Source organism: Neofelis nebulosa, chromosome 9, assembly GCF_028018385.1.
Source record: "Neofelis nebulosa isolate mNeoNeb1 chromosome 9, mNeoNeb1.pri, whole genome shotgun sequence".
NCBI classification, from domain to species: Eukaryota; Metazoa; Chordata; class Mammalia; order Carnivora; family Felidae; genus Neofelis; species Neofelis nebulosa.
Window position 1 is genome coordinate 60,291,732 of NC_080790.1, and position 23,541 is coordinate 60,315,272.

Below are 23,541 nucleotides of genomic sequence, written 5' to 3' on the forward strand. Positions count from 1 at the left end.
ACTCTTTTTCTGCAAAGATTTTTAGGACCTGGAGTGTGCCCTGCTGGAAGACATGGATGTAGGATATGCACATAAGTCCTCAACCTGCCTTGTATGTAGTATGTGTGTCACCAACTAGAAAATGAACAAAACCTCTATTCCATTTCTCCTTCCTTAAGATTGCTCCCCCACCAGGGTCCCTGCTTCTCCTGCAAGGGAATCATTGTAGAAAAAAAAATTAGAGCCCTCTAGAAAATCAGGAGTACCTAAGAGAAAACACAGAAGAAATTATAGGAAGCAGGAACAGCCTGGGGGACTTGCTTCCAGGAGCAAACATCCAGCCAGGGATAGGCCTTCTTTTTGGTAAGCATCCCTATGAAGACAAACATAACAAATAGAGAAAGAGAGAAGAGAAAGAAAAAAAAAAACTTCTAGCAAAGCACTGTGGTCATCTGTTATTCTCATCTTAATATGGTTTTGTTCAACCAGATTGCTTTCCTTCTTACAACTAGCTGCACCAAGAAGACGGAATTTTGTTTGCTAGGGAAAGAAAATTAGATAATTCTAGAGCATGGTGCCCCTCTGGAAGAGGGGCAGTGGTGTGTGTGTGTGTGTGTGTGTGTGTGTGTGTGTGTACATGGGCAAGGACACCCTAGGAAAGGTGTAAAAAGGAATTAGAAAAACACCCAAAGTAAACATCATTAATTCAACATGCCCTAAGAAAGGCATTAATTTTCTGCCCTATGTTCCTTCTTCATCTCTTTCTTCTCCTATACTCTCCTTTCTCCTCCCATTTGAGTTTTGAGCCTGTGGCCCTTGTTCCCAGAAATTTAAACAAATGTTATTAGTATAAGAATTTAGCAGCATTATTCATTAAATTGGCTTTTCTGGAAGTATAAACCTAATTGACATAGTAACTCATAATCATATTACTAATGACTGATAATTAATAATTATAATTCTCTTTTGCCTCCTCTTCATCATCATCACCTAAGCTTCTTTAGGGAATTTTATGTCAAGTTCCAAATTTTTGTACACTGCAGCTCCCAGTGTGGACAATGAAAGAGTTCAAGGAGAGTGGGAAAACAGGCAGGGTGCTGGGTTTGGATGGGATTGGGTCCTGTACCTCAGGGTCAGGCCAAGAGGGTGAGTGGAGTCTGAGATCTAGTCTGTGCTCTACTGTCCATGCTGAACATCTTGGCTGATAGAGCATCTGCAAGGAAGATGGGATGTCTTTTCTCATTTACACAGAGGTTATGGGGCGGCCATGCCTTGAGCCTAAGAGTCAGTAACAGCAGGCACAGGAGATGCCATACCTTTCTGGAGGGGTTCCAAAACCAACAATTGGGGGTGTTGAGGCCAAGTTGAAGAATAAGCATTTTGGGGAATGGAGGGGAGGAGGTACACAATCAAATGTTTAGGTTTAGAACTGTGACTCCAGCTGAGGGGCCCCTTTCTTACTGCTCTCAGGGAGTATTCATTACATTGCCTTTACCTCTGGTGTTTTCAAGGTACTCTTTGGCCTGTGCTGTTAATATTTTACCTAAGATGTTTAGAAACTCAGTTTGGTCAAATGCTGAGTCCTACCTGTATTGAAGGAACTCTTAGAATTTCCTCTTTATCTCCATATATCTCTTTAATTCTCTTATCTTTAATGGCTAAAGTAAAATTTGGTCCTTGAACAAGTAGTCAGATTTGCCTGATTCTTGATTTCACCTGAGAATAGCTCTAAGCAAAGCTTGTTGGAAAGTGAGTTAAAGTGTGGCTTGTCAGTGTGAAGCCTGTGAAGGACGTTACAGCTGCCACAGTGAGACAAGCAGGCTTTGTTTGTATCGAACCACAGCAGTGTCTCATGCTCTTCCTTGCTCTCTGTTTAGCACTTCATCTTTATCTAATCTTTAACAAAGCATAGTCTGTGCAGGCAGTCTGTGGTAAGCATAGTGAATCAGCCTGTCCTCTGGAATGCGGCAGCAGTGAACAATGCCTAAATATTTATTCCAGATATCTATCCTATAGTCCTCTACATCCAAAGATTTTCCAGTTTGAAATATCCTATAAATCATATGGCTTTTGCAATAAGAGGTCATGGAAGTGGACTCAAGCATCACAATCACTGCCAAGCTGGCAGAAACCCCACAGCTGACCCTCCTAGGGAGACCATAGAGAAGAAAGAAGACTCTGCTTTGAGCAGGACTGCTTCATAAGATTGTGCACATTGCTGGGAGGTCTATTGTGGTACAGGTGGCTATGAATGGACATGTAGGAGACAGAATGGACTAAGTTGTCTACAGTAACAAATAGTCCCAAAGTCTCAGTGGCTCAACACACCAAAAGTTGATTGTTGACTCATGCTAAATGTCCAGGACAGGTAGGCAGGGAGATCCAGTCGGAACTATTCCATCTCAACACATGTTTTTATAATTCCTTCAGCATGGAGAAGAAAATATAGTGAATCATGCACTGGTTTTTAAATTGCAGGTGACACATGTCACTTCTGTTTATATTTCATTGGCCAAAGCAAGTCACATGTCCACATCTAATTATAAAAAAAGGCAAGGAAGCGCACTCTTACCACATATCCTGAAGAAGAGAATGGGAATATTTGGAACAACCCTAATGACTCCTACAAGGGGTCCATTTGGAAGGACTCCAGTCTTACTCAGTGTTGTGTTCTAGGAGCTCTCAACTAGATCAGGAAGAACTATTTCCATATTTATATGTGTAGTAGCCACCCTTCCAACTCAAGTGTCTTATTTCCAGAGGCATATCTTATAGGCAATTACCTAGAGAGAAAAGCAGTAATTCTTAATTCTTCCAAGCAGGCTCACTATAATTTTCATCTTTAAAATAAAGAATTCCGGGGCACATGGGTAGCTCAGTCAGTTAAGTGTCCAACTCTTGATTTTGGCTCAGGTCATGATCTCACGATTCTGAGATTGAGCCCCATGTCTGGCTCTGTGCTGAGCATGGAGCCTGCTTAAGATTCTCTACCCCTCTCTATAAAAAAATACTTAAAATTAATTCAAAACAAAATAATTTAAAGAATTCCATAAAACACAGACATCATTATGAGAAATAGCATAAGGAAGAGACTAATTCTCAGGGGCTTTAGAAATAAAACATGACTCTAGGTAATGGACCCTAATTGTCTGAAGAATCTACTCTTTCTGAGTATTGTCCTTCTTTTCCACATTTGAATCACATAGTGAAAGTGGTGGGAATCTGGCAGCTGTTATGTTCAACATGAACCATTCTCCAAGACAACAAATTGGATCAGAGTGGACATCTGACCAATGCTAGGCCAGAGTTTCTTCCCTAGGAATTCGGAGTTTGGACTAATAGAAACTACCAAAAAACAAGAAGTTTGACTAATTGGTCTCAGTTGTCTGTTGACAGGAGATGTAACTTGATATTGTTAGTGCTTGCTTACTATCCATTTCTCCTCTCCATTTCCCAGTTTCTCTCGCAGTTAGAATGGAGCCATGTGACTAAGTTCTGGCCATGGGGAGATGGACAGAAATGATATAAGCCATGTTTGGCTTGGCTGTTGAAAATATCCCTCATATCCCTCCACTTTGTTTCCCTACCACAGTGACCTTGGAGGCCACAGGCTCAGATGGCATAGCTAAAAGATGGAGAGGGGCTACCCATCTCATAGAAAATTATGACATGAGTAAGGGAAAAAAATTATGGGTTAGGGTTTAGTTTTTGCTTCAACATATCCTAGATTATTCTAACATAGAACCAGCAAAGGAGTGACTTTGATCAGATAAGAATCTAAGAAAAGCTGATTTGCAAAGAGAGAGAAAAATGATGTACGTGTGCAGAGGGGGGCAGAATTTAAAAAAAAAAAAGGAGTCCCTAGGTCCTAATTTCTGATTCCAATCCTTTCTCAAGGGTAAATCACATTTCTGTCCTTGGCTTCTGTGATGCTCTTGTATCCTCAGTATAGTAAATTTCCTGTTTTTTATTAAGCTTTACCAGGGTTTCTGTCTTTTGCAACCAAAATAAAAGTTATAACCTTTATAACTTTTAATACCTCTCATATCTGGGCACCTGGATGGTTCAGTAGGTTAAGTGTCTGACTTTGATTCAGGTCATGATCTTGTGGTTTGTGAGTTCGAGCCCTGCATCGGACTCTGTGCTGACAGCTCAGAGCCTGGAACCTGCTTTGGATTCTGTGTCTCCCTCTCTCTCTGCCCCTACCCCACTCATGCACTCTCTCTCTCTCTCTCTCTCACTCTCTCTCTCTCTCTCTCAAAAGTAAACATTAAAAAATGTTTTAATACCTCTCATATCTCAGTGCTACAGCTCATTCTTTACTCATTATACCATGAAAACAACTAACAAGTTAATAGGTATGATGCTGACTTAGATTTTTAATTCCTTCACTCCAGGAATGCCAAGAACTATGGCAAAATCTTGTCCAGATGTAATTCCATAGTACAATCGACCCTTATAACACAATTCCAGAATCACAGATCTTGTTTACTTATCCAAAATTCAAACAATGGTGGATAATCTTTTTAGTTTTATTGGTTACAAATGACCAGCTGACAGATTACTCAACTTCTGCAATTGTAATAAAATTCTAGAGCTATCAAGAAAAGGCTGCTTGTTCAAGAAGAACAGCTAAGGAATTGATTGGGTCTTCAGAACCTATGCCAACTTCCTTTCTGCGGGCGGGCTTAATAGTGGATACCTTTTATAGAAGGAAAGCCATTATCCTATGAAGAACAACTCTTTCTCTGCCATGAACAAGCTGAATGCAATCACAGAAACTGCAGACAAAAGAGCTTTTGATGACAGATATTGCTGATGCCTGGTGCCTTCAAAGGCATTCCAGGAAAGGTGAATGAATAACTATGACTAACAATAATTCATACTTCTTCCAGGATGTTACCCATTGGACCAATGGATCACTTGAGAAATATGTCAGTGAGTCAATTCATGCTCAATTTGGCAAAAATGTCCCAGGTCCCTAAGCTGTTTGATTGAACTGAGTAGATTCCAGATGGATACATTCTCTGGGACAAGTAAAGGCAGGACAGCTTTGATAATAAAAAACAGTTTGCTCCTTTAGTATCGCCATGTACTACCCTACCCTATATACCTGAGCAAAATAAAATTATCAAGGCCAATGAAGAACATCTTGAGAACACCCCTCAAAAAGATAAAAGACCCAGGGGAAGGAGAAAGGCAGAAATACCAGTAGAAAGTCTAATAATTCACCAAGCATTTAAAACAACATGAACATAAAGCTGATATTGCAACTTATTTGATGTGAGGATATATCGAAGGCCAGTTAAAATAATAATGGTTACAAACAAAAAGGAGGTTGTACCAGATGGTCTGAGCTCTTTTGTTTGAAATTCCATGATGAAATGGCTATGTAGATTGATGTAGGTCAAGGGCCAAACGTGGCCACTGATTAAAATTAACCTATGATAATGGTATTGACATTATTTTTTTTACTGTGTCACATAATCATATGAGTTTATTAAAATATACGGTTTAAAGAAAAATGAAGCCCAGCCAGAATGAAACCCAGCCCTGTCTATATATCCATGTACTTACCATCTATCCTAGCTTAAGAATAAAATCTTAACCATACCTCATAAGCCCCCTGAGCCTACCACAGTTGCATCCTCCTGTGCTTACTCTCTCTTGGTGGCCACCTAAGAGTTACTACTAGTTCACATTCTTATGTTAATCGTTCCCCATTTTCTTTAAGGGTTTACCACCAATGACTATATGCCCATACAACATATTGTTTAGTTTTGAAAATTTGGTAGTTGCATAAAGATCAGAGTTACACTATTAATTGAAAACTCAGGGATAAATGCAACATTATCCAGTGGTGTCAGCTCCCCTGAGAGTTTACAAGAGCCCTTTCTGGGGAATCAGTGAACAAAGCTAGAAGCTAGTCCTAGCAAACACAAAGCTCTGCACAGTCAGGGCATGTGGCAAGGCTGCCAGGTAAGCCCGGTACTGTCATCAGGCAAAAATATGGTCAGAGGGCATGGGATGCTCTCTATTTTCTACCTTACCTCCAGTTCTCAGATGTAGGATTAAGCAGAAAGTTTGGTGAGATGCAATGAGTGTCCTTAGGTGATCCAGGTAGCAGGGCATGGAAAAGAGAGCAGGAAATTTATGAACAAATGGCCAAACCATAGATTAGAATCTAGGCAAGGCTCATTCAAGCATTCTGTCTTCAGAGTGAAGAGGAGGGTAAAATAACAGTGGAAACCTGGCTATGACAGCCACCAACATGTCTGTCTCTTGAGTCTCATGTTTCTCTCTGAGACAGTTATGCTGGAATCCCTTCACTCTCCTCATGAGGATTCCCTTTGCCTTCCTCCTGAAGTAGATCGCCTGTTTCTTGTATCCTGGACTGGAATACATAATTTGTGGGGATGGGTGAAAAGTGAAAATGCAGAATTCCTTGTTAAAAAATTATTAAGAATTTCAAGATGGTGACAGCAGAGCATCAGACAAGTATGGGACTCTTCTATGTGTGGGACCTGTGCAACAGCATGGGTTGATGCCAGCAAAACCAGCCCTGTCTATATGCCATGTCTTCCTCTTTCCTAATTTATTCTCTTATTCTAGTAGAGCACATTCTCCAGTAGTCTTTTTCAAAAAGAGTGTATGGGAAATAAATTTTTGAGGCTTAAATGTCTGAAAATGTCTTTGCTCTCTACTCATACTCAATTGTAAGTACAACATTGTATTTTGAATGTTGTTCCCTCATGTTGTGTAATACGGTAGCCCTGCTTAACTGATGGTTTGGCTGGGTATAAAATTCTAGATTGGAAATAATTTCCTTCAGAACTTTGAAGATACTGCTCCTGGGGCACCTGGGTCTCTCCATAGGTTAAGTGGCCAACTTCAGCTCAGGTCATGATCTCACAGTTCATGATTTTGAGCCCCACGTCAAGCTGTCTGCTGTCAGCACAGAGCCTGCTTCAGATCCTCTTTCTTCCTCTCTCTCTCTGCCCCTCTCCCACACTCTCTCCTTCTCTCAAAAATAAACATTAACAAAAAATTTTTTAAAAAGGTATTTCTCCACTTTATTTATAGTGTCACTGTGGAGAAGTCCAAAGTTATTTGGGTCCTTAATTTCCTTTATGTGACCTGTTAATTCCTCTCTCAAAGCTTATATAAATTTTCTTTTCCCCAGAGTTCTGAAATTTCACAGTGTGCCTTTGTGAGGGTCTCTTTTCATTGTGCTTAGGACTCTATAGGCCTTTTTGATCTGTCAACTCATGTTCTCCAGTTGGGAGAAATTTTCTTAAATTGTTTCATTGGTGATTTTCTCTCCTCCATTTATGTTGTTCTCTCTTTCGGGAGCTTTTATTATTTGGATGGTGTGCCTTCTGGAACAGAATTCTCTCTTACTTTCTTACTCTTTCCTCTTTGTCTACTCTGCTTGCTCTACTCTCTGAGAAAATCCTTACTCTTACATTCTAGACATTCTAGGGGTTTTTTTGATGATTATGTCCTTAATTTCTTAATTTTTAAGAGCTCTTTTTTGTTCTCTAAATATTACTTTCTTATAATGTCCTGTTCTTGTTTTGTATGTGCAGTGCTCTCTATTATCTGAGGATATAGGAATTCTTGTTTGACTCTTCCCTACATAGTTGCTGCTGTTCCACATTGCCGCTGCCTTCTTCTTTTTTTTTTTTAATCTCTATCTTTTTTGCTGGGGACTGTCCTCAGATATCTGGTAATCCTTATTTTTCAGCTTTTGATTAATAATGGGGAACTAAAAAACTGCTTAAAATCAACAAGTAGATGGACTTGATGACTTTGAACTGTATTCTAAAGTGGACCTGGGAGGGCTATTTCAGTATTCAATATTGAAGTCAGTATTTTTACATTTTCTTCTTGTGCTGGTCATATTCCTAGGGAAGAATATTCCAGTCTCCTGCCTTGTGGATGACAGTCTGGCTGAGAAACAAGTGGGAAAAGACATCTGGAAAGTCAGAATATATGAGCTCATTTCCCCCCAGTAAGAAGCCCTGCTCCAATGTGCCTGGCATCCCTCAGCCTCAGACCATCTATATTACCGTCTATACAGACAAAAACCCACATAGAAATCTGTCAGATGGGAGGACAGTCCGCTGGTACCAGAAAGAGGGAAAAGGAAGTTAGGAATGCTGTTGCTTTTCAAGTAGCTTTTTCTTCCTTATTTGAGGTCTACCTTTTGCCCCAATCCTAGGCATACTTGACTCTGCCAATTGCTGAGCCTCCTGAGGATTCTGCAGTTTTAAGCCAGCTTTCTTGGGCCTGTTGTTTAATCAGTTACTTCTTGTCCATGTGCTTTCCAGTTTCCAAAATTTCCTTGCTCTTACCATCTCTCCATTTTCCCTATACTTATATGTTTAGTCTTTGGTAAAGAATCACTTCAATGTAGCTACAGAGTGTTTCAAGAGGAAGTGAAATTAGATGCATGCATTCAGTTTACCATTTAAAACCAGAACTCCACTTTCTTTCTTTTTTTTTTTCAGTTTTTTTTAAAGTAAGCTCTAAGGTTCAACACAGGGCTTGAACTCATAACCCTGAGATCAAGAGTTGCGTGTTCTACCGGTTGCAGGTACCCCCTAACCCCACTTTCTTTAAAAAGCCTTTTTAGAACTTACTGTACCTTGTTTTTACTTATTCAAATGAATTGATGATGAAGCTGATACACTGGCATGGCAGTGATAGCTAACCTTCAGATCCCAGGCATTGATTTGGCTAGTGGCTAAATGTGGGAAACATTGATGTAATTACTTGCCCTCCTTTTCTCCAAGAGCTTCCCAGTTTGGCCACTCAGCAGCTGACATGTTCTTACACGATCTCATATGCAGTTTAGAGTTGATTAGCTTAGGGTAATCCATTACCTAATCTAGACCAATAACCCACTTCTCTGGGATTCTTGGATATCAGCTAGAGAAACCATCCTTGGTGCAAGATTCTAAAACATAAATTCCTCCCCTCCTGCCACCCAAATTTTGTTGCTGGATCAAGTTTACCTGCACCATTCTTTCTTCAAGATATGTTATCTCTTAAGAGAGTCAAATCGCTTTGCCTTCCACCACTGTAATCCAAAGCCCCTTCCTCCTGCCCAACTTAAGTCCCATACATCCATCATGGAATTAGAGCATGAAGAGAGGGAACTCCAGAAAAGCCCAGACTAGTCGGGGGCAATTGGGAGTTCAGAGCTTTCATCTTCTATAATGCTAATGATTTAGGAGATAGTACACTTTTTCCCCCAAAGGAGGTATAATAAAGCACTTAAAATGTTTTATTATAGGGGTGACTGGGTGGCTCAGCCAGTTAAGTGTCTGACTTTGGCTCAGGTCAAAATCTTACAGTTCATGAGTTTGAGCCCCTCACTGGGCTCTGTGCTGACAGCTCAGAGCCTAGAGCCTGCTTCAGATTCTGTGTCTCCCTCTCTCTCTCAAGAAGAAATAAACATTAAAAATTTTTTAAAACTGTTTTAGTATTATAATGCAACTTTCACCCGTGATTAAAATTTTCCCCTCAGGAAACTCTTAGTGGAGTAGAAAAGGTATTCACTTTGGATACAAAGAGTTTTGGATCTATATTCAAATGCTGTGACTTTAGGCAAGTTATTTGATTTCTTTTACCTCAGTTTCTTCATATGTGAAATGGGATCAAAATCACAGGGATTTGAAAAGACACAGTTTTTTAAAAAATATAATTTATTGTCAAATGGGTTTCCATATAACACTCAGTGCTCATCCAACAAGTGCCCTCCTCAATGCCCATCACCCACTTTCCCTTCTCCCCACCCCCTATTAACCTTCAGTTTGTTCTCAGTATTTAAGAGTCTATTATGGTTTGCCTCCCTCCCTCTGTGTAACTTTTTCCCCCTTCTCCTCTCCCATGGTCTTCTGTTAAGTTTCTCAAGATCCACATATGAGTGAAAACATATGGTATCTGTCTTTCTCTGTATGACTTATTTCACTTAGCATAATATCCTCCAGTTCCCTCCACGTTACTGCAAATGGCCAGATTTCATTCTTTCTCATTGCCAAGTGGTATTCCATTGTATATATAAACCACATCTTCTTTATTCATTTGTCAGTTGATGGACATTTAGGCTCTTTCCATAATCTGGCTATTGTTGAAAGTGCCGCTGTAAACATTGGGGTACATGTGCCCCTATGCATCAGCACTCTTGTATCCCTTGGGTAAACTCCTAGTAGTGCTATTGCTGAGACATAGGGCAGATCTATTTTTAATTTTTTGAGGAACCTCCACAATGTTTTCCAGAGCGGCTGCACCAGTTTGCATTCCCACCAACAGTGCAAGAGGGTTCCCGTTTCTCCACATCCCCGCCAGCATCTGTAGTCTCCTGATTTGTTCATTTTAGCCACTCTGACCTGTGTGAGGTAATATCTCAGTGTTGTTTTGGTTTGTATTTCCCTGGTGATAAGTGATGTTGAGCATCTTTTCATGTGTAAAAAGACACAGTTTAAGAGATGTCCGGCATGTGGCTAAGCTCTGTAAACATACAGTCTTCACCATTTTCCTCATCTGTTAGCAAGAACACTAAGATAATAGAGTTTGTTCTGTACAGCATATATCCCCAAGAGTTTTAAAGGAGGACATAACAGCAAAGGCAAAAATGATCTACCTGAGGCCTGGCAGACCTTTAAGAAGGCTACTCCTTACATATATTTGAAAAGGGAAAAGTAACTGAGGAGTTCCTGGCACTCAGTTGGTACAGCATGAGATTCTTGATCTTGAGGATTCTAAGTTCAAGCCTCATGTTGGGTGTAGAGATTGCTTAAAAGTAAAATCTTGAGGTGCCTGGGTAGCTCCATCAGTTAAGCATACAACTCAGATTTTAATTTTTTTAAAAATTTATTTATTATTTTGAGAGAAACAGAGACAGTGCAAGTGGGGGAAAGGCAGAGAGAGAGGGAGACAGAATCCCAAGTAGGCTCTGTGCTGCCAGCACATGATGAGCCAAAACCAAGAGTTGGAGTCTTAACCAACTGAGCCACCCAGGCACCCCCTGACTCTTGGTTTTGGCCCAGGTTATGATCTCACAGTTCATGAGTTCGAGCCCTGCATTGGGCTCTGTGCTGCCAGTGCAGAGCCTGGTTGGGGTTCTCTCTCTCTCTCCCTCTCTCTCTCTGCCCCTCCCCCTTTATTGCTCTCTCAAAATAAATAAACTTTAAAAAGTAACTGAGAACCCCTATATTTGTCGCATGGTGAAGGGTTGTTTACCTTGGACTTTTTTTTTTAACTTCCTTATTTATTCTAACCATGAAGTCCCTGATCCAAATGCATTTGAAATGTAACACATACATGATGCCAATATTAGTTTGGTAACATTTTTTGAGTCACTGATCCCTCTGACAATTTTCCCAGAAAAACACATGTGTGTATTTGTGCTAATACAACTATACTTTGCAGGTGTTTGCCCATCTCCTGAAGCCAAGGACATCCCGTTAGTAAACTCTGACCTACAAAAGCACTTTGCACTGCAGACCTTCTCTGCACCCCCACACCACCTGCTGCCAAGAGAGGAGACTGGCAAGCCCCACTGGACTCCGGAAAGGCTGGCTTTTAGCCAGACACCTGGGGATGAAGTTGCAGTAGGGATGGAGCTGGGAGTAGGAATGGGGTGGGGGTGTCAGGGCAGTGCGCCCTCCAGCTGTTCTGATGTCCCTGCAGAGCTGAGTAGCAGTGAGAGTGAGTCAGAGTGAGTCATGCAGCAGTAGCCCAGGACAAGCAGTGCTTGGGGAGACAGGGTGTGGGCAGTGCCCTGGAGCGTGGAGGCTCCCACTACTCAGCGTCCTAGCTGACGGGGAGGGGAGAAGAGAGAGAGCAAGATAAACAGTGGAGGAAACCCCACCCTTCATGAGAACTGCCAAAGGACAGCAACGTTATCTCCCTGTTATCTCCCTGTCGCTTGGGGACAAAATTTTTCACTAGAACCTGGATGATCTTCTCCCTCCTCTGTGAGAAGCTTACTGCCACATCTAGCCAAGGGGCTTCTAGGGCTGGACAGGGAAAGAAAAATAGCTGAGTATTTGTCAGGCATGGTGGGAGGAGTTTTAACATGGACTTTATTTTAAACCTCAAAGTCCTGATTATATTTGAAATGGAACGCACACATAACACCAATATTAAGTAACATTTTTTGAGTCATTGATTTCTCCAACACCTGCTCCATGGTGGGCAGGACCAAAGAGCCAGCAGACCTTGAGCAGTGGATGGAACCAGCCTCACCGAGCATTGGAATTACCTCCAAAGACTCCCAGGGAGCAGCAAGCCTGGGTGGATTTGGGGGCCCAGATCAGCAACTCTGAAGCCTTTAGGGGTATGTTTGAGGTCCAGACTCCTGCCAGAGTCAGGGCTGAGCTGGCATCCGTGGGGGTGGGAGTGAGGAGGGGCATGCTCCACTATCTGCAGGCTGGGGGTCAAGGGGCAAGTGGTCATTATCCCCCTGCAGGACCCTCCTCCCCATATCTAAAGGGAGAATGCAGGCCAGCTATTAATTCCACTAGCTATTCACCTCAGGCTACCTGCACTAATAAATAACAACTTCATCCCTAAGTCTTTTGGACGGCACAACATGGAAAATTTAAAAACAAGATAAAGGATAAAAGTCATACCTTGTTCTTAGAATTAACTTACCTTCCCTCACTTTACCCTCCCACCTACAGAAATGGGTGTTTTTACCTCCCCTTTTATAAATGAAGAAACTGACTGAGGTTGCTCGAGGTCACACAGTTAATAAGTGACAGAATCAAGGTCCGCGCTAGGTCTGACCTCAGACTGGTATCCATGGTACTGCATTCCCATCTCCGAGGGGAGACGGATGTGTCTTCATCAGGCTTAGCAAAAGGAAGCCACTCTATAAATAAAGATGCCACTGCCGAGGGACCTGGGAAAACTGTAACCTTCCCTTCTTCTCTGACCACAAGGCTGTCTTTGCTCTGAGCTGTTTAACACTGTTCCCCCCTTATGAAATGGTTTGCTGAATTTAAGACTGCAGCTTGTGAAGCCCGACTTTTTTCTTGCTTCTTTGAGTCTAACCGGACCTATGATACTCCTAATTGGCTCATGTTCAGACCAAGTGACCCAACCAGGCATAACTGACAAATGGTACACAGTCCCTTCCAATAAATGCATACTGTTAAACTAACTTTAACCATCAATTATCCGATCTCTCTACAGGTATTTAATGAGTAGCTCTGCCTTTTCCATGCTAACCCACTTTCTCCTCTGCCAATTATTTTTTTTCAAACATGGTTAAGATTCAGTTACTCCTTTGCTTAAAAATCCACTGTGATTTCCCACCCATCTACAAGGATAAAGGCAAGACGTCGCAAAGGGCTCCTTCCGGTCCTTGCAACTCTTAAATTTGGAGACAAAGTGAAATCCCAAAGTAGAGCCAAATGTTTTATGTAGCTGCGAGAGTACTGATTCTCATCCTCAGATCCTGTGTGAGAATCATCAGAGTATAAAGTATAAATAGTAAATAAAGTCAGTCAGCCCACACCGCGCCTACAGAGTTTGATACTCACAGAGAAATGTGGGCTACTCAGAGTGAGGGGTTCAGAGTTTTCTTTCTTTATAATCTACTCCTATCTCTTTTGACAAACAAACCTGGGAAGCTTTAGAAAAAAGTTAGCTAACCAGAAATAAGAAAGCGGGATCAATGAAAAGGGAAATGTAAATATTCTAGGTCTTTATGGCTTTATGCTTCAGAATTGACTCTGGACCTCCTGATAGGCAGGGCAAAAAAGGAAAGCAGGGCATATTATTTGAATTTTGTTGAAAGAAAAAAAAGGAAACTCACCATTTCTTGAAAAAAAACACTATTTTATGTTACTGTTTTTATCTTTCTTCATTGATTTTTAATTTATAAATTAGTGCACGTCTTTTGTAAAAAACTCAAGTAACACAAATGTTTATACAATAAAAAGCATATGCCCCCTTATATATGCCTCCATTCTCCTTCTCCAGAAGTGAAACTAATCATTTATTTCTAGAGGATTTTTTGTTTTTGGTTTTTTGATGTTGATTTTCTTTTTGTTTTTATTTTTGTTATTGGTCATTAGAAGTACTTAACATAGCTTTCATAGAATGTGGGTTTTGCTTGATTGCTTTAAAAAAGTAACATAAAATCTGGGGTGCTTGGGTGGCTCAGTTGGTTAAGCATCTGACTCTTGATTTCTGCTCAGGTCAGGATCTGCAGTTTCGTGAATTTGAGCCTCATGTTGGGCTCTGTGCTCTGTGCATGGAGCCTGCTTGGGATTCTCTCCCTCCCTCTCTCTCTGCCCCTCCCCACTCATGCTGTCTCTGTCCCAAAATAAATAAAATTAAAAAACAATCACTTACATACAACACCCAGTGCTAATAAAATAAAATAAAATAAAATAAAATAAAATAATAAATCAAATTAGCTATGTTCTTTTGTAACTTGAAGTTTCACTTCACAGTGTACCAGGGCCATCCTTCTATATCTATCTATACATATATCCAACTCTTTCATTTTAATGACTATAATATTCCATTATATGGAAGTAGCATAATTTATTTAACTATTCCCTTAGTTAAATTTTTTCTGATTTTATAATCTTATAATGGGCAACCTTGTACATACACTTCTGTACAGATACAGGAGTATTTTCATAGGAAATATTTCTAAAAGTGGAACTGAGGGATCACATGGCTCATACATTTAAAAATGTGATGAACTGTCTTTAAGAAGACAGCACCAATTTATAATCTCACCAACAGTGTTCGAAAGTGTCCATTTCCCCCATTCACTTGCCAACACTAGATTTTATCGACTTTTTTCATTTTCAGGCATGAACTTCTGAAAGGAATTTCTCCTACTAAGGCCAGTATAGTTTCTTTCTTTCTTTCTTTCTTTCTTTCTTTCTTTCTTTCTTTCTTTCTTTCTTTCTTTCTTTCTTTCTTCCTTTCTTTCTTTCTCTTTTATTTTTTTTATTTTTTTATTTTTTTCAATATATGAAATTTATTGTCAAATTGGTTTCCATACAGCACCCAGTGCTCATCCCAAAAGGTGCCCTCCTTAATACCCATCACCCACCTTCCCCTCCCTCCCACCCCCCATCAACCCTCAGTTTGTTCTCAGCTTTTAAGAGTCTCTTACGCTTTGGCTCTCTCCCACTCTAACCTCTTTTTTTTCTCCTTCCCCTCCCCCATTGGTTTCTGTTAAGTTTCTCAGGATCCACATAAGAGTGAAACCATATGGTATCTGTCTTTCTCTGTATGGCTTATTTCACTTAGCATAACACTCTCCAGTTCCATCCACGTTGCTACAAAGGGCCATATTTCATTCTTTCTCATTGTAAGGCCAGTATAGTTTAATCTAAAAAGGAGACAGAGTAGACTATCTTGTTTCTCTTGTTCTAGAGCAGTGGTTTTTATGCTGTGCTCTTTGGAGCCCCACGAATTGTCAGGCACTGGCATGGGGGGAGTGCAAAAGGACAAAGCTTCTACCCTCTTAACCAGGGCCACTGAGGCTTCATCTGTTTTATATTTTGTACTTTGGGAAGAAGTTTTATTTGAAGATAAGATTCTGTTGCTGAAAATGAGTTTGCAAACCACAGACCTGGGCCTTGCTTCTTACTGAACCATTAACAGCTTGAAGAGAAATTGAAAACGTATTCCTTCAAGGCAAAGAAAGGATGTCAAACACTGAATCTCCAGATGTAGCCAAAATATGCTCATTTACACATTATGTGTGTGTGCGCACACATGTCTGCTAATGGCCTTGCTTATACTTAGCCTCACCCTATAATACCCTATTGCTGTCCTGCAACCAATCCTAAGCCACCATTTCTTTCAAGATTTAGATGAAAATTCCCCTTCTTTAACTACCCACACCCCTTGCAAACACACACACACACACATACACACACACACACACACACACATACACACACATACAACTTGCATCATGTCCCTGTTTACTTGCAGAAACTGGACGTCAGCTGAGGCTTCCTTTCCCCTGCAACTTGGGTAAAATTCCATGGCTCATGAACATCTAAGACTTTTATGAGCTCCTCTGCACCTTAGATTCTTATGGCCTCCTCTGCCTTCTCCTTCTCTGGTGCTGTCTTTGAGATCTGTCATGTAAAACTTAGATCATTCTTTGATAGACACACACACACACACACACACACACACAAATAGCAACAACAAACTACTCCACCATCCAAAGAATTCCTGAGAGGAGTCCAGTTTACTATTGATAGCATGCTGTAGAAGTCAGAGAAAGAAATTTGAGTCACAAGGATACAAACAATTTCAATATGGCATGGTAAGCATCTTGTGGCCTTTCATGGCCCTACCAGCTCTTCTTATCTCAGTGGCTCCTCTCTTCACTCTTTCCATTCTTTTCTTTCAGCCACTACCCCCTGGAAAATATTTTCCTGTATCCAGTACTGCAGTTGAAGTCTTTCCAGCTTGTGATCTCTATCTCACAAGGCCAACCTCTTCATAGTGCTCATCTTTCTAAAGGGGCTTTCCATTTTGTAGAATTGATTCTCTCGCAGAGGGAGTTTTCTTTAAAAAATAGTAATAGAAACATTGTTTTTCTTCCTCTATATCCCTGCTATTTCTTCCTTACTGAAACACTGTCATTCTATTGCTTTTGTCCTCTTCTAATTTGATATATTTGGATCCTCCAGCCAAATGGTAAGCAGCCCAAGGACAAGAACTCTGTCTTTCTGTAGCTTTTTAAATGTCCAGTCTCTGGGCACCTGGGTGGCTCAGCTGGTTAAGCATCCAATTCTTGATTTCTGCTCAGGTCATGATCTCACAGTTCTTGAAGTGGAGCCCTGCATCCAGCTCTGTGTTGACAGTGCAGAGAGTCTGCTTGGGATTCTCTCTCTCCCTCTCTTTCCGCCCCTCCCCCACTTGCACATGTGCATTCACAAGCATTCGTGCTTTCTCTTGCTCTCTCTCTCCCAATCTCTCTCTCTCTCTCTCAAAATAAATAAATAAATTTAAAAACAATGCCCAGTCTCTGGCATATGCCTCACAAGTGTGAAGAAAGCAACCACTAATATACAATTAAAAGAAGAGTAAATGATAAATGAATATAAGAAGACTCTTAAATATTTTGTAAGATATGGCAGCTATCTCCTTGTAAAAGCCATAAAATCAGCAATTCTTAGAAGTTTGGTTCAAACATTTAGACATATTTTCAACTTACATTTATCTTTTAGGACATCCATAAATGAAAGGTTATCCTACTCAAAATATTCACTATTTCACATTTCTTTTTTATGTTGGCCTTTACTCTTCTAAAGTTTCGTTCCTATTTCTCTTATGAGCTAGATATTATTTTTGTTTATTCCCTTCCCACCTGGCCAGATAGGAAGGAAGCAGAGATGATTATCAATACAATATCTCCTCTTGCTGGGATCCTAAGAATAAAGAATACTATATAAAGTAGCATGCTATGTAAACCAAGGCTTAACACATCCTTTAGTGAACCATTGTAAAATATCACTTGAAATTCCTACAGGATCTTCTGCTTGCTATGTTTAATTCCTAAATCTCATGTTATTAAAAGAAGTCTGTTTGCTCTTTTACCTACACTCACATTATACAATTTTTTTTTCATCAAAACTGGCTTAGTTTGGAGTGAGGAAGCAGGAACATATGACAAGTTAGAATTTCTGATATTTGACCCTTTGCTATAAATTTAAGCCCATGAATAGCTCAAAGCTCAGAAGCCAGGCCCAATTGCTTCCAGTGTGTGTGTGTGTGTGTGTGTGTGTGTGTGTGTGTGTGTGTTTCATAAATAAATAAATACATTCTGTCATACAAACAATAAAACAGAGTATATGCTTTCTGTGGAAAATAAAATAAATTTTATTGGATAATAAAATTAGATAACCTACAAGGATACATTCCTAGAAACATACAACCTACCAAGACTCAATCAGGAAGAAATAGAAAATCTGGACAAAAGAATAATAAATGAGGATACTGAATACATAATCAAATTTTATTTTTCATAGAAAGCGTAGAGTCTGTTTTACTTTGTTTATCTGCATGACAGACTTTTGGCCAAAACATTCAAATGAAAAAAGTTTCTCCCAGCTATATGCTGCCTACAAGAGATTCACTTCAGATTTAAGGACACACATAGGCTCAGAGTGAAGGAATGGAAAATATATTCTGTGTAAGTGGATATCAAATGAAAGCAGGATGAAGTATACTTATATCAGACAAGAGAGACTTTAAGCCAAAAATGGTAACAAGAGACAAGATCATTATGTCATGATAAAGGGGTCAATTCATCAAGAAGAAATAACAATTGTAAATATATACACATCCAGTATTGGAGTACCTAAATATATATTAAGCAAGTAATAATAGATCTGAAGGGAGAAACTGACAACACAGTAATAGTAGAGGACTTCAGTACCCCGCTTTCAGCAATGGAAAGATCATCCAGACAAAAGCAACAAGGAAACATTGGACTGGAACCATATGTTAGACCAAATGGACCTAACGGATACTTACAGAACATCCCATCTGACAGCAGCAGAGTACACATTCTTCTCAAGGGCACACAGAACATTCTCCAGGATAAATTATACGTTAGGCCACAAAACAAGTCTTAGCAAATTTAAGAAAATTGAAACCATACCAAGTATCTTTTCCAACCACAATGGTATGAAACTAGAAATAAACAACAAAAAGAAAGCTGGAACATTTACAAACATGCAGAAACTAAACAACACACTCCTGAATAACCAAGAGGTCAAAGAAGAAATCAAAAGAGAAAATTTTAAAATCTCCAAACAAATGAAAATGGAAACACAACACATGAAAACCTATGAATGCTGCAAAAGCAATCCTGAGAGGGGATTTTATAGTGATAAATGCATCTATTAAGAAAATAAAAAGATCTTAATTAAATAACCTAACTGTATACCTCAAGGAACTAGAGAAAAAAGAAACAAACTAAGGCCAAAGTTAGCAAGGGGTAGGAAATGATAAATATCAGAGCAGAAGTAAATGAAATAGAAACCAGAAAAACAATGGAAAAGATCAATGAAACTAAGAGCCGAGTGTTTTTTTTTGAAAAGATAAACAAAACTGACAAATCTTTAGCTAGACTAAAAAAAGAGAAATATTTCAAATAAACAAAATTACTAATGGTCAACAAAAGAAAGCCAGAGAAGCCACACTTATATCAAACAATCTAGACTTTAAAATAAAGATTGTATCAAGAGATTCAGAAGGGCATTATATCATAATCAAGGGGTCTATCCACCAAGAAGACTCAACAATTGTAAACATTTATGCGCCAAATGTGGAAGCACCCAAATATATAAATCAATTAATCACAAACATAAAGAAACTCATTGATAGTAATACCATAATAGTAGGAGACTTCAACACCCCACTCACAGCAATGGACAGATCATCTAATCAAAAAATCAACAAGGAAACAATGGCTTTGAATGACACACTGGACCAGATGGACTTAACAGATATATTCAGAACATTTCATCCTAAAGCAGCAGAATATACATTCTTCTCCAGTGCACATGGAACGTTCTCCAGAATAGACCATATACTGGGACACAAATCAGCCCTAAGTAAGTACAAAAAGATCGAGATCATACCATGCATATTTTCAGACCACAATGCTATGAAACTTGAAATCAACCACAAGAAAAAAATTTGGAAAAGTAACAAATACTTGGAGACTGAAGAACATCCTATTAAAGAATGAATGGGCTAACCAAGAAGTTAAAGAGGAAATTAAAAAGTATATGGAAGCCAATGAAAATGATAAGACCACAACCCAAAACCTCTGGGACATAGCAAAGGCGGTCATAAGAGGAAAGTATATACCAATCCAGGCCTTCCTAAATAAGGAAGAAAGATCTCAGATACACAACCTAACCTTACTCCTTAAGGAGCTGGAAAAAGAACAGCAAATAAAACCCAAAACCAGCAGAAGACAGGAAATAATAAAGATTAGAGCAGAAATTAATGCTATAGAAACCTAGAAAACTGTAGAACAGATCAATGAAACCAGAAGCTGGTTCTTTGAAAGAATTAACAAAATTGATAAACCACTAGCCAGTTTGATCAAAAAGAAAAAGGAAAGGACCCAAATAAATAAAATGGAGAATAAAAGAGGAGATATCACAACCAACACAGCAGAAATAAAAACAATAGTAAGGGAGTATTATGAACAATTATATGCCAATAAAATGGGCAATCTGGAAGTAATGGACAAATTCCTAGAAACATATATAGTACCAAAACTGAAACAAGAAGAAAAAGAAAATTTGAACAGACACATAACCAGTAAGGAAATCGAATTAGTAATAAAATATCTGCCAAAAAAACAAGAGTCCATGGCCAGATGGCTTTCCAGGGGAATTCTACCAAACATTGAAGGAAGAGTTAACACCTATTCTCTTGAAGCTGTTCCAAAAAATAGAAACAGAAGGAAAACTTCCAAACTCTATGAAGCCAGCACGACCTTGATTCCAAAACCAGACAGAGACCCCACTAAAAAGGAGAACTATAGACCAATTTCCCTGATGAACATGGATGCAAAAATCTTCAAAAAGATATTAGCCAACTGGCTCCAACAATACATTAAAAATATTATTCACCACAACCAAGTGGGATTTATACTTGGGATGCAGGGCTGGTTCAATATCCGCAAAACTATTAACATGATTCATCACATCAATAGAAGAAAGGACAAGAACTATATGATCCTCTCAATAGATGCAGAGAAAGCATTTGACAAAATACAACATCCTTTCTTGATAAAAACCCTCAAGAAAGTAGGGATAGAAGGAGCATACCTCTAGATCATAAAAGCCATATATGATGATATCATCCTCAATGGGGAAAAACTGAGAGCTTTTCCCCTAAGGTCAGGAACAAGACAGGGATGTTCACCAGTGTTATTCAACATAGTATTGGAAGTCTTAGCCTCTGCAATCAGACAACACAAAGAAATAAAAGGCATCCAAATCGGCCAGGAGGAGGTCAAACTTTCACTCTTTGCAGATGACATGAATACTTTATATGGAAAACCCAAAAGATTCCACCAAAAACCTACTAGAATTGATTCATGAATTCAGCAAAGTTGCAGGATATAAAATCAATGCACAGAAATCAGTTGTATTCCTATACACCAACAATGAAGTGGCAGAAAGAGAAATCAAGGAATTGATCCCATTTACAGTTGCACAAAAAACCATAAAATACCTAGGAATAAATCTAACCAAAGAGGTGAAAAATTTATATGCTGAAAACTATAGAAAGCTTATGAAGGAAATTGAAGAAGACACAAAAAAATGGAAAAAGATTCCATGCTCCTGGATAGGAAGAACAAATATTGTTAAAATATCGATACTACCCAAAGCAATCTACATATTCAGTGCAATCCCTATCAAAATAACACCAGCATTCTTCACAGAGCTAGAACAAATAATCCTAAAATTTGTATGGAACCAGAAAAGACCCTGAATAGCCAAAGCAATCTTGAAAAAGAAAACCAAAGCAGGAGGCATCATAATCCCAGACTTTAAGCTATACTACAAAGCTATAATCATCAAGACAGTATGATACTGGCACAAGAACAGACACTCAGATCAATGGAACAGAATAGAGAACCCAGAAATGCACCCACAAACTTATGGCCAACTAATCTTTGACAAAGCAGAAAAGAGTCTCCAATGGAATAAAGACAGTCTCTTCAGCAAGTGGTGCTGGGAAAACTGGACAGCAACATGCAGAAAAATGAACCTGGACCACTTTCTTACACCATACACAAAAATAAACTCAAAATGGATGAAAGACCTCAATGTAAGACAGGAAGCCATCAAAATCCTTCAGGAGAAAACAGGCAAAACCTCTTTGATCTTGGTCGCAGCAACTTCTTACTCAACATGTCTCCAGAGGCAAGGGAAACAAAAGAAAAAATGAACTACTGGGACCTCATCAAAATAAAAAGCTTCTGCACAGCAAAGGAAACAATCAGCAAAACTAAAAGGCAACTGACAGAATAGGAGAAGATATTTGCAAATGACATATCAGATAAAGGCTTAGTATCCAAAATCTATAAAGAACTTATCAAACTTAACACCCAAAAAACAAATAATCCAGTGAAGAAATGGGCAAAAGATATGAAGACACTTCTCCAAAGAAGACATCCAGATGGCCAACTGACACATGAAAAAATGCTCCACATCACTCATCATCAGGGAAATACAAATCAAAACCACAATGAAATACCACCTTACACCTGTCAGAATGGCTAACATGAACAACTCAGGCAACAACAGATGTTGGCGAGGATGTGGAGAAAGAGGATCTCTTTTGCATTGTTGGTGGGAATGCAAGCTGATGCAGCTACTCTGGAAAACAGTATGCAGGTTCCTCAAAAAACTAAAAATAGAACTATCCTATGACCCAGCAATCACACTACTAGGCATTTATCCACAGGATACAGGTGTGCTGTTTCGAAGGGACACATGCACTCCCATGTTTATAGCAGCACTATCAACAATAGCCAAAGTATGGAAAGAGCCATTCCATTGACAGATGAATGGATAAAGAAGATGTGGTGTATGTATGTATATATATATATATATATATATATATATATATATATATACACACACACACACACACACACACACACACACACACACACAATGGAGTATTACTCGGCAATCAAAACGAATGAAATCTTGCCACTTGCAACTATGTGGATGGAAATGGAGGGTATGATGCTAAGTGAAATTAGTCAGTCAGAAAAAGACAAAAATCATATGACTTCACTCATATGAGGACTTTAAGAGACAAAACAGATGAACATAAATGAAGGGAAACAAAAATAATATAAAAACAGGGAGGGGGACAAAAAAGAAGAGCCTCATAAATATGGAGAACAAACTGAGGGTTAATGGAGGGGTTGTGGGAGGGAGTAAGGGCTAAATGGGTGAGGGGAACTAAGGAATCTACTCCTGAAATCATTGTTGTACTATATGCTAATTTGGATATAAATTAAAAAAAATAAAATAATAAAATCAAATAAACAAAATTAGAAATTATAGAGGAGACATTACAACTAATACCACAGAAATCATAGGATCATAAGGGACTACTATGAACAATTATATGACAATATAATTGCATAATATTATTGAATAACCTACAAGAAATGATACATTCCTAGAAACATCCAACCTACCGAGACTGACTCAGGAAGAAACATAAAATCTGACAAAACAAATACTGAGTAGGGAAATTGAATACATAATAAGAAACCTCCCAACAGAGAAAAGCCCAGGACCAGATGGCTTCACTGGTAAATTCTACCCAACATTTAAAGAGGAATTAATACCAATCCTTCTCAAATTCTTCGAAAAATTTTGAAGAGGTGGGAAGACTTCCAAACTCATTTTACAAGGCCAGCACTACTATGACACCAAAGCCAGATAAGGACACTACAGGAAAACTATAGACCAAAATCTGTGATGAATATAG